Below are 19819 nucleotides of genomic sequence, written 5' to 3' on the forward strand. Positions count from 1 at the left end.
TTCTGGGTTTGTCATTGACAGACTGACGAGATTATTGCTTGCTAATTTCTGCATTTATTATACCAAGACGTATGTAGTATATGTCAAGTGTAAACATGAAAGCACTGACAATCAGAAGTTAACACAGGAAGCCAAGAATTGCTATTTTTATACTTTGTACTTACATATATAATATTACTGAAGGCTTTGTTCCCACAACATCTTTTTAGGCCATTATTTTATAATGAGGGCAGTAAACAATGATTGTTAGCATTACTATCGGCTGTCATTATAAAAAAAACAGCTTTTTTTTAAATAAACGGATAACTGTAATTTCTAACAGCTTCCCTCCCTTGGCATTTCTGTAAATCCTTTCATGTCCCAAAAATGACTGTTTCCTTATCCCCCAGAAAAACTACTCTATAGTCTTGGCCACTGGGTGTCTTTGTTCTCTGCATTCTGCTGACCACTATCTATGTTAGAAAATAGTGTGAAATCCATCGCGAATCCTGTAAGTGTGAAACTGGCCTAAAGGTGCATTTGTCATATGCAACAATACTTGTAATCTTGCACTACTGGCCCAGTTCTACGAATATTTGATGAATATACCTGCTTCTCTCGAGATGTATATATCCACTTCGGAGACACTGTGGAGAATGTTTTGCTGCCTGCAACATCCTCCAGCATAACCAGTTTGGCAGTGGGTCAATAATGGTGTAGGGAAGCATTTTTTTGAAGGGCTGCGCAACCCATGTGCTATACTTATCATTGAGACACTGAGGCAGGTGGAATTCTGAGCAGAGTCCGCGGCAGGCACTCCGCTGTGAATTTCCGCCACTTTTCCTCAGTGTGAACATACCCTTAGGCTACATGTACAGGGAGCAAAAGTGGTGGAATTCCGCCTTGGAAAGGCGCCAGCCTTCCTGTCATAAAGAAAGCCTATGGGAGGTTTGCGCGCCTCCTCTCTCCGCGCTAAATAATGAACAAGTTTTAGAAAATAGCTGTAAGTATGATCATCGAATATCCTTACTGTAATCCCAATTTTATAGAGGTTTTCCACTCATATTAATTTTTTAGGAAAGTCTCATTAATTTAGCTGTTGGAGAAATGTGCCTTTAGCTTGCTTAACCGCTTCCGAGTAATTTTATTTTTTGTTTTTTCCATGATGCCCTTCTAAGTGGTATAACCATTTCATTTTTCCATCCCCCTGTGTTAGTAGTCAGAGACACACATGTATGGAGAGTTCAGAGACTTTTACTTCCAAGATTATAACTACAATTACTATGCAGTGTTAGACCTAAAAGTCAGAGATCACCCCAGCCCATGTCGTGAACCTCTCTGAAAATTTCAGGGCAGTGTCCTGGTACAGAGGAACTGACCCGGATAGAGCAAAGCTACCGTAACAAAGATCTACGTACTCTATCTCGCAGCAAAGGTGACATCGGATAATTTCGGACACTTAGCTTTTTTCAGGTAACCAAGACTGGTGCTTTTGCCACCCTGAAAGGACGGGTACCCTGACAATGCAGGGCAGAAGGTGGTTCGGTGACATCATAGTCAAAACACAGGCACAATTATTCTTCTCACAAGTATTCTTCTCTCAAGTATCTCTCTCAAGTTCTGGCAAAGCACACTACTACCCTGGATTGGGGCTCTCATGACAAACTCTCTCCCCTTCTCTTCACTACTTAACACTAAGCTACACCAGAACCGCTATTCTATTTCAGTGCTCTCAAGTATCTCCCAGCACAGATTCAGCAAACACAAGTCTGTATCTAAAAAGTTATCTATCACCAGCGTATCCTGTATTGCAAGAGCCATTCTATTTATTCTACTGGGATTCAGTGATCATTGCACCAGCACCTACACATACCGGCTACATACTCCTTGGGTTACTCTCCCCTTTTTGTGTGTGGCAGTACCGACAGTCTGGGTGGGTTATCTCCCACTCTGGACCACTGTGACAAGAGCCCAAGGGACCTATCCTGACCATTGGGGAACAGTACAGCCAGTCACAACTTAAAGCAGGTATACCATCACACCTGTGTGCTGAACTAGCACTGGCGTCCCAACATTTCCATCACTGGCATAGCTGTACTGCACTACCAACCACCACAGAAGTGGCGCTTAACACCTCAGTGTGATACCGGTAGTAACACACACCACAACAGGTGACGTGAAACCCATTGACTATATTGTTTCTTTGGCACCCATTAGGGGGCGGGCAATATAAGGCAGCAAGTGATAATCAGTTCTTAAAGATGAAGTGATAAAATCTGAAAACAATTGGTAAGTCTAAGGATGTAAGCAACAAGGACTAGTCTGTGAAGGCTAGATGGCTGTGGCAGAGCATCTATAAAATTGCAGATATTGTGGGGTGTTCATGTTATGCAGTGGTTAGTACCTGCTCAATGTAGTCCAAGAAAAGACAAGCAGTGAACCAGCAAATAAAGTCAATAGTTAGAAAAGACTTGTACATTCCAACAAAAGATAGAAAGGTGTCAGTATACACAGTGCATTACAACTGAATATGAGGCTCTATAGCCATACATCATGCACAGAGCCCTTACTTACCCTTGTTCACGGCATACAGCACTCATAATCAACACAAGAACATCCGAACTGGACCATAGGGCAATGGAAGAAAATGGCCTGGTCTGGGAGTGAGGTTTTCTTTTGGGTCATGTGGGCTGCCAAGGTCATGTGTGTCACTTTAATGGGGCAAGGTACCAGGGTGAAATATGGGAAGAGAGTAAGTTGCCTGCACTACCCAATCTTCTGCAGGGATTCAAGTGGATACTATTTAACACCGATCCCAATTCCGTGATGCTCAACCAAAGATCTGTGGGATGTGCTAGAAAAACAGGCCTAGTCTGTCATTGATGTTAGAGGGGGCAATACACGGTATTAACCCCTTCAAGACAGAGCCCTTTGATGCACAAAACATAAATGCAATGTCCCCCCCCACACACACACACACTCTAAGAGCCATAGCGCTTTTATTTTTCCACCTACAGGGCTGGTTGGGGTGTCATTTTTTGCACCATGATCTCTAGTTTTTATTAATATCATATTGGTGTAACAAAAAATTTTAATTGTTTTTTATACATTTTTTTGTGATATATGATTTAATAAAATCATCAATCCTGGTGCGTTCTTTTGTTTCCGTTTACGCCGCTCACCATACAGGAACAATAATGTTATATTCTAATAGACCGGACAATTCCACATGCTACGATATGTAAAATGTTTATTTATTTATATTTTTATAATAGGCAAGGGGGTCTTTTAAACTTTTATTGGGAGGGGGTTTATAGCGTTTTTTTGCTACGATATGTAAAATGTTTATTTATTTATATTTTTATAATAGGCAAGGGGGTCTTTTAAACTTTTATTGGGAGGGGGTTTATAGCGTTTTTTTTAATACTTTTAAAACCTTTTTTTTATAACTTTTGATCCGTCACTGAGCACCTTAAAGCTCTCTCTGCAGCGATCCCGCTCACATCAGAAAGCCCCTGTAGTCAGGTACGTATATATACATTCCTACTGCACGAGGTATGTGCAGTACGAACGTATATATGTGGAACGTTACCATATTAAGGGTGTGTTCACATAATTAACTTCTTAAGATCTGCTCCAAAAAACTCCAAAAACAATTGCCTAGATTCACCATTCTGTCTGAGACACAATTGTTTTGATTTGCCCAAAAGAACCAATCACAGTTCCCAGAGCCAACTGAGAAATAGAACCCAAACTGTGATTGGTTGTATGGGAAAAAAGACACAAACTGATAAATCTGGACTAATGTATTTAAAATGCTTTGTGGATTAATTGTAGGGCAGTTTCAGAAATGCATGGGAAACGCTGCGCTGTATTTCCCGTGTGTGAATACACCCTTAAATGGAACTTTTCATCACTTTCATGCTACTTGAACCACAAGTCACTGGGGCACTTCCCAGCAGCTTTTCCTTGCCTTCAAGTCGTGTTCACACACACACACACACACACACACACACACACACACACACACACACACACACACACACATATATCAAACAGAAGTCCACTAGACAGGTATATATCATCAATAAATACCAGGGCCGGACTGGGACTTAAAATCAGCCCTGGCAATCAAACCCCAGCAGCCCACATACTGCTTCAATTCTGCTTTATTTAGCCATGTCCCCACTACTCCCTTATACATGTGAACCCCACCATCAGCACCTAAAAATAATGATATAACATAATCTGCTGCGGATTTGATGTGGCATATTTATGCATTCATTTCAACTGATTAAATCAGAAGCATCAAATCCGCATTGGATTAGGTATGAACGTGCCCTTAAAGGGAACCTGTGGGGTCTATTCCAGGTATAGAGCTGTAGATCCCAGCGTACAGGTCAGGGACTGGATCTTTAGTCCAGTGTAAACCTCTATAATCATTCTTTTCATTACCAGCTGAAGTGTCACAGAGGTGGAGCCACAGCAGCACCTTCTGCCCTCGTCCCTTCCTGCTCTGACTGATGGACGTATAGGGTGCTGCTGCTGCGGCTGCTGTTGTGAAACTTTAGTTGGAAATGAAAAGGACAATTATATAAGTTTACACTGGACTAAAGGTCCTGTCAGTGATATCTCCCTCACACCTGTCTGCTGAGATCTACAGCCCTAGACCTGGTATGGACCTCACAGATTCCCTTTATAGGAGAAAAACATGGCCACCTTCTTCCAGAAACAGCGCCAGACTCTTCTTCAGTTTGTGTGAGGTATTGCAGCTCAGTTCCATTTAAGTGAATGGAGCCAAGTTGTAAAACCACACACAGTCTGAGGACAGGGGAGGTGCTGTTTTTGGACAAAAGTTACTATATTTTTTAAATCCCTTTTATCCTCACTAAATCTGCACTCCATATAATGGCGGTATAAGTAGTAAGGTTTAATTATCATAATGTGTCTGCTGGTTGTGATCTAATGTGTAATCAAAGCTACATAATAAGCTGCTAGATAGCCATTTCCTACTGGATATCTATCTATCTATCTATCTATCTATCTATCTATCTATCTATCTATCTCCTATCTATCTATCTATCTATCTATCTATCTATCTATCTATCTCCTATCTATCTATCTATCTATCTATCTATCTATCTATCTATCTATCTATCTATCTATCTATCTATCTCCTATCTACCTATCTAAGTAGGGCCCCAGGACAAATTTTAGCATATATAATGGTAACATAGGTAAGAATTTCCTGTGCATGATAATACTGTCATAGTTAATAACACCAGTAAGCAAATATTATCCCCATACTGTACACGTTACTGCCATACTGTTACTAAGCAAACCTACCAATATTCCAATACTACCAGTATATAAGTAACAAATAATACCACCTCACCATGAGCCATTACCACCACATAATGACTAATACCGCTACACTGTGACTGAATATAATCCACTATATAAAACACTAATATTACCAATAATATGAGTAATACCATCACACCATGCCCACTACCCTCAGCATACAGTGACTGGACAATACCCCTATACCATCACACCATGCCCACTACCCTCAGCATACAGTGACTGGATAATACCACTATACTGGCACCAAATAACAGCCACTATATAAAGACCAATATTCTCCCAGAACACAGGTGTCACACTCTGTCCCTCCAGCTGTTACAGAACTACAAATCCCATCATGGCTGGACAGCTAAATCATGATGAGAATTGTAGTTTTGCAACACCTGGAGGGCCGAAGTGTGACACCCCTGATACTGAGGCAGATCCCAGCTGTATAAATGTTCTGAAGACCTTATAAGGGACCATTTACACAGAAAGATTATCTGCCAAAGATTTGAAGCCAAAGCCAAAAACAGACTATAAACAGACATCAGGTCATAAAGGAAAGCCTGAGATTTTTCCTCTTTTTAAATCCATTCTTGGCTTTGGCTTCGGCTTCAAATCTTTGGCAGATAATCTGTCAGATAATCTTTCTGTGTAAACGGACCCTTAGTGATTATAGTGCAATTACATCCTGTCACTCACAGTAGGCGTCTTCTCTGCATGAAGAGACGTCCACTTTTCCTTTTCTTCTCCATCTGGCTCCGGCCATCATGAAGGCTTCTCTGGCCAGGACTCCTCTCCACGGGATCTGCCAGACAGACATTTTAGGCTTCTTGCTCCAGCAACATCCTCATCTATACATCCCCCCAAATAGAATAGCCCCCCCACGGTACTTCCCCCCATATAGAATAGGCCCCTCTGCATCCCCGCATATAGAATAGCCCCCCCTGTGCATTTCCCCATATAGAATAGCCCCCCTGCATCCCTCCATATAGAATAACCCCCCCTGCATCCCACCATATAGAATAGCCCCCCCTGCATCCCCCCATATAGAATAGCCCCCCCTGTCCATCCCCCATATAGAATAGCCCCCCTGCATCCCCTCATATAGAATAGCCCCCCTCCTGTACATCCCCCCCATATAAAATAGCCCCCCTGTACATTCCCCCATATAGAATAGCCCCCCTCCTGCATACCCCCATATAGAATAGCCCCCCTCCTGTACATTACCCCCATATAAAATAGCCCCTCCTGCATCCCCCCATATAGAATAGCCCCCCCTGCATCCCCCCATATAGAATAGCCCCCCTGCATCCTCCTCCCATATAGAATAGCCCCCCTGCATCCCCCTCCCATATAGAATAGCCCCCTGCATCCCCCTCCAATATAGAATAGCCCCCCCTGTCCATCCCCCTCCCATATAGAATAGCCCCCCTGTATCCCCCCATATAGAATAGCCCCCTGCATCCCCCCATATAGAATAGCCCCCCTGCATCCCCCTCCAATATAGAATAGCCCCCCCTGTCCACCCCCCTCCCATATAGAATAGCCCCCTGTGCATTCCCCCATATAGAATAGCCCCCCCTGCATCCCCCCATATAGAATAGCCCCCCTGCATCCCCCTCCCGTATGGAATAGCCCCCTGCATCCCCCTCCCATATAGAATAGCCCCCCCCGTCCATCACCCATATAGAATAGCCCCCTGCATCCCCCTCCCATATAGAATAGCCCCCCTGCATCCCCCTCCCATATAGAACAGCCCCCCCCCCCCATGGCCAGCCACATATGAAGGGGTTAAAAAACAAAAAAAAAACAAACATTCTCACCTCACCTCGTTCCCAGCAGCTTCTTCCTCGGCTGGATCTTCCGTCCACGGCGGCGGCGGCTCTCCTCTCTCTTCTCCAGGTCCTCAGCGGCGCGTCAGGGAAGTGACGTCACCGCTGGGGGCCTGGTGGAGGTGGCCGCAGACGTGCCTGCGCGCGGCACGTCTGCGGCTCTCGGCACTTGGGGGAAGACACACCACCGCAGCCCCCTTCTGCCACCGCAGCCCTCTCATCTGGACCCGGCTGGCCCGCTCCTGATGTGCTCCGCCAATCAACGAGGGGCCGCTGCGGACCCACGTTGATTGGATTGGAGGAGCACGTCAGGAGCGGGCCGCAGCGGTGATTTTTTTATTTATTTATTTTTTTCATTATGCGGCCCACGGACTGGTAATCTGGCCAGCCCAGCGGGCATTTGCCCGCCTTGCCAGATTACCAGTCCGGGCCTGATAAATACCAATATTTGCAATATAGGGTGCAAATTAATGGCATCATAGTATACAGGTAAATGCATGGGAAGATGATTACGGGAAGACACAGGGTTTAAATCTGGACCATAATACTTTTTTCTTGTTTACAGGTATAATCTATGCACTTTGCAATAATTTTTTCACATGTTTTCCTTGAGCTTGTATATGCGTTTTTGCTGTGATTTTGCTGCTAATTGCACAATCGCTGTAAAATATCGCTCTCTAAACCAGTGTGGGCATAAGTAAAGCATTTAACTACATCTGCACATAGTCAGATATAACTTGTGAATGTAAAAATGAGACTATACCAAACAAATCAAAATGTCCAAGCTCAAGCACAAAATAAATGTACATGTAGTATGAAATACAACACTGTTTGAGAGCTCCAAAAAGTCCTAGTCAATGTTGTTTTTTTGCCTGGTATCATCATCTCACTAAGGTAGAATGCCTGCTAATAGTCAACAATCCCATCATTCCACATTGAATGTGATGGTAAATCAATGTCTGCCAAATAAATAACAGCATGTTCTCGGTAAGAAAATAACCTTTTGTTGACATTTTTGCTCACTTTAGCCAAATGCTTAAGAAATAAAATTCTTATTTTAGTGCCAGCAATTAAAAAGCTACTTAATTCATGCTCAATTTAGTTCAGCAAGGACACCAGAAATTAATAATTCTGAAGATTTAATATTAGGAAAGAAAGATGGTGAATATAAAAGGGAGAGCTGAGTTGGCGGTGATGGCGTAGCAGAGCTGAGTTCGTGGTGACCGTGTAGCAGAGCTGAGTTGGCGGGGACGCCGGTGTAGCAGAGCTGAGTTGGCGGGCACGCCGGTGTAGCAGAGCTGTGTTGGCGGTGATGCGGGCGATTGCGAGGGGCGGAGGTTGTCGCGGGGGCGGAGCTTGACGCGGGTGATCGCGGGGGCGGAGCTAGTCGTGGGCGATTGCGAGGGGCGGAGCTTGTCGCGGGTGATCGCGGGGGGCGGAGCTAGTCTCGGCGATTGCGGGGGCGGAGCTATCGCGGACGATTGCGGGGGGCGGAGCTAGTCGCGGGCGATTGCGGGGGCGGAGCTTGTCGCGGGCGATTGCGGGGGGCGGAGCTTGCCGCGGGGGGGGGGTGCCGCGGGTGAGTGCGGATGCCACGGTTGATGGGGGGGGGCGGTTGGTTGTGGGCCAAGGGGCTGTGGGTGAGTGCTGGACGGTGCCGGGAGGCTCTGGACATGGGGTGAGCTCTGGGCTGGGGGTGACCGGGTGGCTGCTGTTAGAGCGGGATGCAGTCACAGCTGCGCTGATCACTGTCTCCCTCTGTAACAGCAGCCACCCCATTAGTGTTCTCAGTCACTTCACTGTGCTGGGACTGAGGACACGTGATGCCGACACGGAGGTTGGGGGCCATGAGCAGGGAGCGTGTCGGTGTGGACTGAGGTCTGATGATTCTATGCAATCCGTGGGGGTGAATGCAGCAGGATAACAGCAAAACTGTGCAGAATCCGTAATAACTTTATATTGGAAAGATGGAAAGCTACGGGTGGGCAGCGTATTAATGCAAAAATAATTTTGGGGGGAATACCCCTTTAATGCAAAAAGGTAATTAAGATGGACATTGTATGCATAATATTTCCATTAATAAGAACATGTTTGAGGCAATGTTCCCACACAGTATTTGTGCACAGTATTTTTGGTCAGTATTTTGCAACCAAAACCCGGAGTGGATTGAAAACACAGAAAGGCTATGTTCACACATTGTTGAAATTGAGTTGATGGCCGCCATTTGGATGGCAAATAATTGCTGTTATTTCAAAACATCACATTTACTTCTATTAAAAAATGTCAAGTCTTCCAGTACTTATCAGCTGCTGTATGTCCTAAAGGAAATAGGGTATTATTTCTAGTCTGAGGTAGTGCTCTCTGGTGCCACCTCTGTCTGTGACAGGAACTGTCAAAAGCAGTAGCAAATCCACATAGAAAACCTCTCCTGTTCTCCAGACTGGAAAGAATACAGCACTTCTTGCAGGACATACAGCAGCTGATAAGTACTAGAAGACCAGAGATTTTTTAAATAGAAGTAAATTACAATTTTCTGGCACTTTCTGACACTAGTTGATTTAAAAAAAACTTTTTTTGCTGATCTACCCCTTTAAAAAAATAAATATATATATATATATATATATATATATATATATATATATATATGTTAAAGCAGTCCAAAGCCTTAATTGCCTATGACCTACCAGCAGTCCTTATCAATCAGTTAACATCCAGTTTTTTTTAATCACTTTTAGATTTCTGTGTGAAAATATATAAATTTTAGGAGAAATTGTCATGAGACCCAGTGCTGACTTAAAAAACCCATCAGCAGATACAGCGCATTTGCCACTACTTTGCTGACTGTGCCTGCAGGGCATATGCAAGGAAGATGAAATTCCTTATTATTGTAATTGCTAATGCTTGTAAAAGGGGCAATTTCTATAACAACATTATATTAGGGAATTGGTCATAATGAGAATTACTAATATAATATTTATGTTGTCTTCAGTCAGAGCACTGCTGTAAATATGGTGTGACAGGACGGAGTCAGCGGAGGTTCAGCATTCTTCAAAAACAATGTGAGTTTGCAGGTCGATATTTTACAGCAAAGCCAATGTAATAATAACTTTGCCTTTCACAAGGCTATAATGCTGAACGGATTTTCTGAATCCATGTCATGCTGGCGTGATAATCTACAGTTGATGTGCAAGGTAACACTGTGCTGTGACACTAGCTTTATTGTAACAGGCAGGCTGTATAAATAATCGCTGTATTGTAATTGCTACAATTGAGAGAAGCCAAACGCTCTCCATCCTACTCTTTAAATGTCAAGGTGATGTTCTACTTTATACAAGTGGCCAGTTAATAGCTTTCATTTTAATAATTTAGTGTTTGTTAATTGAGCAATTCTTTTGTGTCACCAATGCCACAGGTAACTTCCTTTAGATAAGTTTATGTTCTCCGCTGCGACATATACTGGCATATTTAAAATTAGATAAAACCTAAAAATCAAATCTGTGCAAGCCATTGTACCCAGGGGCGTCGCTAGGATTTAATGTCCAGGACCCAAGGTCTAAATTTTACTATGTAAAAGAAGAGCCCGTGGAGCATATTCATGTTTCCCAGGTGGCAATGCACCTAGGACTTCACTGCTTTGAGCGCTTTCACTAGCAGCCGGCAGTGTTGTCATTTGTCTGGTCTCCCTGAGATCAGTGATCTGTTTCTCTTAAAGCCCTAAATTTTGGCATACAGAAAGCAGGGACTCCAGTGTGAAGCTGTACTCCCTTGCTAATGCACTGTGTGAGGCACCTGTCATGTGTGTCTGTATCCTGTTAGGGCGCAGATGTAGCTGACAGTAGGCACAGAGCAGGGGGTCATCACCTCTCCGCTCTGTGCCTTTTACTTCTGGATCACAGGTTACGTTGGGCCTGTGATCTAAAAGGGACCTGGAGCAGCTAGTAATGTCTTCTTGGTCAGGTTGCTCCATGTGATCAGCCTGAACCAGGAAGCATCTAGGGGACACTGCAGCATGGGAGCCACTGATCAGGTAAGTAGCTGGATTTTCTTTTTTACTTGTTAGGGGTCATGCACAGATTCTGCAGAGCGGAGTTTGTCACTTGACTCTGCAGGTTGCATTGCTTGTATTGTTTTGCGTATGTAGATTCTCTACTTTTGCTACATCTGTACACTCACCGGCCACTTTATTAGGTACACCTGTCCAACTGCACGTTACCACTTAATTTCTAATCAGCCAATCACATGGCAGCAACTCAGTGCATTTAGGCATGTAGACATGGTCAAGACAATCTCCTGCAGTTCAAACCGAGCATCAGTATGGGGAAGAAAGGTGATTTGAGTGCCTTTGAACGTGGCATGGTTGTTGGTGCCAGAAGGGCTGGTCTGAGTATTTCAGAAACTGCTGATCTACTGGGATTTTCACACACAACCATCTCTAGGGTTTACAGAGAATGGTCCGAAAAAGAAAAAACATCCAGTGAGCGGCAGTTCTGTGGGCGGAAATGCCTTGTTGATGCCAGAGGTCAGAGGAGAATGGGCAGACTGGTTCGAGCTGATAGAAAGGCAACAGTGACTCAAATAGCCAACCGTTACAACCAAGGTAGGCAGAAGAGCATCTCTGAACGCACAGTACCTCCAACTTTGAGGCAGATGGGCTACAGCAGCAGAAGACCACCCGTTACTAGCATGGTGTACCTGTATATTGATGCCAGGAAATGTTCATTGCAGTGTACTATGGGCTAAGAGCTTTATGCAGCTTTTCTAGAGATGGGGGGATTACTATTACTTGGGACACAGTGAAGGGGGTCATTACTGCCTGGGACATAGAAAGGAGCATTATTAATACTTAGGGGCACAGAAGGGGAAGTCTAACCACTGTCGGGTGCAGAAGGGGAGTTATTGCTCCTTGGGGGAGGATGCTACTTTGAGGCCTATCTATCTGTCTGTCTATCTATCTATCTATCTATCTATCTATCTATCTATCTATCTATCTATCTATCTTTTGTGTAAGCACTCAGTAATTATGAGGTTCAGATCGAAGATATAAGATCCAAATTATTTTTACTGTTCTTCATACTGGCTTTGGCTCCTGCCCATTTCTGTCATTCCGCTTTGGCTGTACAGAAAATGAAGCATATGCATGGCAGAACTATGGTTATCAGCAAAGATAAATAAAAAAGACATCATGGGATACAGTTTAGTATTGTCGTGAATAAACCTGGTCATGGATTCCTTAGAGAAAATTCTGTAGACTGTAGCTTTTTCACATTGAGTGGCAGCCACTCATTACTGTTTGTTAGAACATACCTGCTATAGTAGCCCTCATCGGTTGCAGATACGAAATGACCACCTAGAAGCTATGAAGACAATGTACTAAGGCTGGAGCTACATTGCGATTCCTGGTCCCACAACCAAGAGCCACATCACACTGTCTGTTGCACTGCCAGTGTCTATCCAGGATGGATTCTTTGCAGCTATGGGTTCACAGCTGCTTGTGAGTCACAACACTTGGAATCCTATGACCAGGTAGCGCAACAGATAATGTGACACAGTGATACCTGGTCACATGATTGAGAATTGCTGTGTAGCTGTGGATGACACATTCACTTTAAATAAGTGCCAAGCCAGACCATAGAGTCATATATTGATAAATATTGTTTGTTCATGGTTTACAATACTATTTGAATTAAGTATTTTTGTCCATGGTCCATGTGCAGTTATGTCTAACCTAAAGGACACCTGTCACCCCCCGTGCCGGGGTGACAGGCTCCCGACCCCCTGTTAGATCCCCCTATACTCACGTGATCCCGCCAAGTCCCGCTTCCTGAGTCAATCGGGTCACGAAGATATCAGCGCCCGAAGCCCGGCGCGCGCGCTGACAGCAGAGTCAGATGCCCATAGAGAATGAATGGGGAGTCCGATGCTCCGTCATTCTCTATGGGCATCGGACTCATCTGTTAGCGTGCGCGCCGGCCTTCGAGCGCTGATATCTCCGTGACCCGACCGGCTCAGGAAGCGGGACCCGGCGGGATCACGTGAGTATAGCAGGGGGTCGGGAGCCTGTCCCCCCAGCACGGGGGGTGACAGGTCCTCTTTAAGTGCGGTTTTACACACAGCTTGGCATTTTTTCTATAAAGGGGTTGTCCAGGCAAGAGTCTTTTTTGAGTAATGGCTAAGGAGGGGTGCTTGACAATAATAAAGTACACTTACCTCCCTGGATTCTGCGCAGCTGGTGGTGTCTTAGGGCCATATTACATGGTGTGATCACTAATTTATGCAAGAACGATCTGCTGATACAAGACAGTTCAGCAGCCAGTGATCAGCCGAGCAACCTGTCACTTTAGAGACCGGCTCAGAACTTACAGTGGCAGCTATGGTCAGAGGGCAAAAGCAAGAAGAACACCAGGAAGCGTGGACAGGCATGTACATGGTTTATTATTTTTTTTACTCAGTCATCAGCTGCCAGCTGCACAACGCTATTACATATAACGATGCACGCACGGCGGCCGATGATTTTTAGGCTGGAATAAATGACAATGATCAGCTGATGATCAGTTCATCAGCTGATTATTGTCTTTCTTACTCGGAACAATAATCTGCTGAATCAGCTTGATTTGACAGATTATCACTCTGTTAAATAGGGCCGTTACCGGTCAGTCCCAGCCATGCATCCGTTTTTGGGTTCCAGGGCTGTGACCTTGCAGGCCTACCTAACTAAATAGGCACTGGACGAAAATATTTTCAAGCACTCCCTCTCAAAACTTATGTTACTTAATGTTCAACTTTACTGTTACTGTCAACAAAGCAGTAGTCAATGGCAGGTGAGCAGTAGTCAATGGCACCATGTCACCTAGTCAGCCATTGTACTATATTGTACTGTACTATACTCTACTGCCTAAATTCATTGCATGTTCTTAATGGAGAGCAGGATCCATTAAATAGGCTTTCCTTCTTTTAAAGGTATCCCCTATCCATTGAATAGGACATAGCTAGCTGTTCGAAGGGCCCGAATGCTTCCCCCCCCATTCTTCACAATGGGGGCCCAAAATGCCCCAGAAATGGCATTAAAAACATTAACATTAACAACAGATTGTTGGTTTCTCCAAGAAAGTCTTTATGCTAATTGAATCAGCAGGTGAGGACATCCAAAGCACATGCAAAAAAGCTGTAATGCAGATTTTTTCTTGTGGGACCTCCTGAAGGAAACTAGAATTAGCTATGAACTATCCAGGTAGTGAAAAGGAACATTGTACAAGGAACGCTTATCATGTCCACAACTATGGATAGTCAGGTTCAGGCATGCTTGACTGCAAATGGAGGACACTTTCAGCACATGCTATGATGGGCTCCTGATTCTCATTGAAAAAGGTAGGTTTTGACAATATTTTATTTAAATTTGTTCATTAGTTTTGATGTTACAGTTGGGCATTTAGTGAGTGGTATAACCAGTACTTCCAATTTCTTTTGAATCCACTTTGGCTTTGGTTAAAAAAAAAAATCCTGAATGAAAACTGTCAGAAAAATCTGTGTTTAAACCCGTTTATATTTTCCTCTGACAGGATCCAGTCTTGCACTCTCTGTGTGACTTTTGTTTGGTGTTCGATATATATAGAAAAGATGAATAATCTCATGAAAAGTATTCTAGAATGTATAATTTTGTACCATATTCTAAAATGGTAAATATGCATATAGTTTCCCTTGCATTGTTTGCATATTTTAGATCAGACTGCACTCAGAGCTGACTTTAATCGCATTCTATCTGAATTATTCAGTTCATCCTTCAGTCACTCTTAACATGAAAACAAATATTTTATTCACTTTGAAAAACATTGCTACAGCGGCAAGTTTTGGTCTTATTATATGATATTTATCCATGTGTATGTTTAAGTACTAGTTTAACGTACATTTTCTTGACTGGGCAGGAAGCATGGAATCACTTTAATTACCAGATTGTGAATTTACCCGCCTGACTTCAAGCCCATCCATGTACATCAGGTATTTGGCTCTATATGCTAAAACCAGAAATGTTGTGCTAGCTGAGAATTTTTTCCTGTAAGAGACTCGCTTAGAATGGATTATTGTTGGAAATTGTACAATTTAACATTTTTTCAAATAGGAAACAAGCAAACAAACAAACAAAAACTTTAATTAAAACTAGGAACTTTTGAGTTAAAGGGGTTGGCCATTTTAACCTAAAATTATAAATGCTACTTTAAAGCGACTCTGTACCCACAATTTGAGCTCCCAAACCACTTGTACCTTCGGATAGCTGCTTTTAATCCAAGATCTGTCCTGGGGTCCGTTCGGCAGGGGATGCTGATATTGTCATAAAAACAACTTTTAATCCTGCAGCGCTTTGTCTAACGGCCGGGGCTTACATTTGTATATGCATTAGGCTGGCACACCCTCTCTGTCCTTCCTCCCCACCTTCCTCATCATTAGGAATGCTCCGGGCAGATTGCTTCCTATTCCTCTTCTGTGTGCATAATGAACATGGGCTGGATCGTTAAGACACCTGTGCAAAGCTCAAACAGCAGTAAATGTTCCTGGATCATTCCTAATGATGAGGAGGGTGGGGAGGAAGGACGGAGAGGTGGTGCCAGCCTAATGCATATACAAATGTAATCCCCGGCTGTTAGACACAGCGCTGCTGAATTAAAATTAGTTTTTAGGACAATAACTGCATCCCCTGCCGAACGGACCCAGGACAGATCTTGGTTTAAAAGCAGCTATCCGAAGGTACAAGTGGTTTGGGGGGGACAGATTGTGGGTACAGAGTCACTTTAAGTAAAGTTATCCCTACCTACCTCCCTATAATGATATGCTCCCAATGTGCCTTACTCTTGAGGTAAGAGAAACCCTGCCCTTTTGCTGCCCCATCCTTCCTAGAACTGTAAATATATACTGTCCCTAAGATGGCCCAGCATGGAGGAGCACCAGGGGCGTAGCTAATGTATCTTGGGCCCTGGTGCAAGAGGTCAACTTGGGCCCCCCCTTTCTCGATGCTATTGGTATATATATATCTCAAGACTGATATTACCAATAATACCAGTATACAGGAAATATCACCATACCTATTACCGCCATACTGTTACTAAACAAATCCTGTTTACTGAGACCAATATTGCCAATATTACCAGTACACAAGGGGAAATATTACCGCCACACCACAACCATCACCACCATATTGTTACTGACCAAATCCAGTATACTAAATCCAATAAAACACAATACCAGATAACAAGTAACAAATAATTCCACCACATGCTGACTAATACCGCCACATACTGACTAACACCCCGCTGCTACTGACTAATACCACCACCACATACTGACTAACACCACCGCTGCTACTGAATATAATCCTCTGTACATATGCCAATATCACTTCATACAGTCATATAGAGGTGGACGCACTGTACACAGGCTCTTCACACCATATATATTACAGTGCAGTTATATCAAGTGACTCACAGGGGACGTCTTCTCTTATCGGAGTTCTTCCCTTTTCATCTTCTCCATCTGCCCTGGGCCATTATGAGAATCCGCGAATCCACAGAATCTGCTAGACAGACATATTAGGCTCCTCACACTGCCACCATCCTCATCTCTATACTAACTGCACATCTGTATTGGCCCCTTTACACCCTCATTTAGTAGGTAGCCCTGACACGATGTGACCCCCCCTTACAGTACATGCCCCCCTCTGTGCATGCCCTATTGTATACACCCCCCCATGTAGTCCACCTTATAGATGGCCCCCCAATGTTTCCCCCTTATAGATGGCCCCCTGTGTTATCCCTCTTATAGATGCCCCCCCATGTTATCCCGCATATAGATGGCCCCCCATTTTATCCCCCTTACAGATGCCCCCATGTTGTCCCCTCCTCCTGCCCCTTCATCACCATACTACTACCCCTTTCATCCTCCTGCCCCTCCATCATCATACCACTACCCCTTCATCCTCCTGCCCTTTCATCATCATACCACTACACCCTGTCATCCTCTTGTTCCATCATCATACCACTACACCCCCAGCATCCTCTTGTTCCATCATACCACTACACCCCCATCATCCTCTTGTTCCATCATCATCATACCACTACACCCCCCATTATCCTCTTGTTCCTTCATCATATCACTACACCCCTCATCATCCTCTTGTTCCACCATCATACCACAACTCCCCTCATCATCCTCTTGTTCCATCATCATACCACTACACCCCTCATCATCCTCTTGTTCCATCATCATACCACAACCCCCCTTATCATCCTCTTGTTCCATCATCATACCACTACACCCCCATCATACTCTTGTTCCATCATCATCATACAACTACACCCCCATTATCCTCTTGTTCCATCATCATACCACTGCAGCCCTCATCATCCTCTTGTTCCACCATCATACCACAACTCCCCTCATCATCCTCTTTTTCCATCATCATACCACAACCCCCCTTATCATCCTCTTGTTCCATCATCATACCACTACACCCCTCATCATCCTCTTGTTCCATCATCATACCACAACTCCCCTTATCATCCTCTTGTTCCATCATCATACCACTACACCCCCCATCATCCTCTTGTTCCATCATCATCATCATACCACTACACCCCTCCTCATCATCCTCTTCTTCCATCATCATACCACTACACCCCCATCATGCCCTTTAAAACAAAAAAATCTTTACTCACCTGAATGGTTCCTCTTCTTGTCACGCGCGCTGGCGGGCTTCCCACGGCAGGGGCGGGGCTTCCCGCGGAGGGGGCGGAGCTTCGCGGGACCTGTTTTTTTGCCCACAAGATGCTCCCAGCCCCGCAAGTCAGCTGGGGCCCGTCCCAGCCTGCTTCTTGTGATCGCAGGCAAAACATTGCTTGCGGTCACAAGAGGGAGTGGGAAGCGGGCAGTACAGTGGCAAGGGGGGCCTCGCGGGACCCCCCTTGGTAGCAGCCCGGTCGCGGCGGCGACCGCTGCGACCGTGGTAGCTACGCCACTGAGGAGCACATAACATACATATATGTCTGTGGGCAGGAACAGTGAAGGATGCCAAGTGAAGTGTATGGTCATCTGCTCTGCTGTTCTCTGCCATCTTATGGACAGAATTGTCATACACACTGCTGAGAAAGATTGAGCATGAAGAGGGTAGGTATTCCCATATCTCAAGAATGGGGCACAGTGGGAACATATCACTGTAGGTGGCATAACTTTACTATTAGCCAAAATCAAGAGTAGAACCAAAGGAGAAAAATTGTAATAAAAAGATTTGCACATTTTCTGTGTTGTCAAACATAGCCAAAAAATAACATTAATTATTTCAGAATAATGTGGCCAACTCCTTTAACAAGAAGAGGATATGGCTTTATGGCTCATCATCTAGTAGTAAGGAGAATTGAAGCTTCCCCCACACTTTACAAATGGTTCCTGTGGGTCCAATATCAGGATCCTGTAATCCGTCTATCATAGGTGGACCATTCCTAGAAAAAGTGGTGGCTTTTGTGTTGTGTTTGTAATGTTCATTCTGGTTTATCTAACACTCGGGATGCCTGTTTATCCTTAAATCTAATCATACTGCCCCATGAACATATGATTGTCAATTAAATCATAGTTTATAGATGGCAATTTACATTAAATTAATGTTCTCCAAACCTACAGGGAACAGAACACCCTTCAATGTGGCTTTTTAACTCTCCCCCAACCTTAGATGTCAGGGAAGAGAAGGATCAGGTGTGTTGGATTTTGTCATGGCTGATCCTTTTGTTTTCGGGGAGATAGTCTCCACCAGAGGTGTCCAAAAGTAGCTTACCCCTTTTCCCATTTTTAACACCTGCATTCTCGGATCACAAGAGATAGAAAATTATTTGAAATATATAACCAGCTTAACAAATATCTCATGGCTCAAGTGGTAAGCTGCCCATACACATTAGACAGAAGAAAGGTAAGCACCCGTTCAGCTGATATCTACTCATGGTTAAGTCAAGTAGGTATGTGTTTCTAATAGGGAGTAGGAAATACGACCAGTGAATGACTGAGCAGCCTGTCACTTCAGAGACTGGCTCTGAATTTGTACCGGCTTCTGCAGGGAGCATGGAGAATACAGTGTATTATTTACTGTATACAGTAAGGGCTGCACAAACATCACTAATGATGTCTGTGAGGCCCATGCTACATGATAATTGAGCTGGGTAATCAGCTCAGTAAATGAGTATCTTCAGTAGGAGATCGGTGCTTGTTTATTAAAGTGGTTGGACTAATGGCTCTAATGGCTCTAAGGTTATTAAGTGAGGCAGAAGGGTCCCAATTACACAGTAGTTATTTGTTTAAAAAAAATATATATATATATCTATATATATATATATATATCTATTAGAGATGAGCGAACCTCGAGCATGCTCGAGTCGATCCGAACCCGAACTTTCGGCATTTGATTAGTGGTGGCTGCTGAAGTTGAAGTGAAAATAAAGCCATAAGGCTATGTGGAAAACATGGATATAGTCATTGGCTGTATCCATGTTTTCCAGATAACCTTAGAGCTTTATCCAAGTTCAGCAGCCCCAGCTAATCAAATACCAAACGTTCGGGTTCGGATCGACTCGAACCCGAACCCGGTTCGCTCATCTCTAATATATATATGATGAGCTTATCTGGAGTAG

The sequence above is a fragment of the Dendropsophus ebraccatus genome, chromosome 1 (assembly GCF_027789765.1).
Source record: "Dendropsophus ebraccatus isolate aDenEbr1 chromosome 1, aDenEbr1.pat, whole genome shotgun sequence".
Lineage (NCBI taxonomy): Eukaryota > Metazoa > Chordata > Amphibia > Anura > Hylidae > Dendropsophus > Dendropsophus ebraccatus.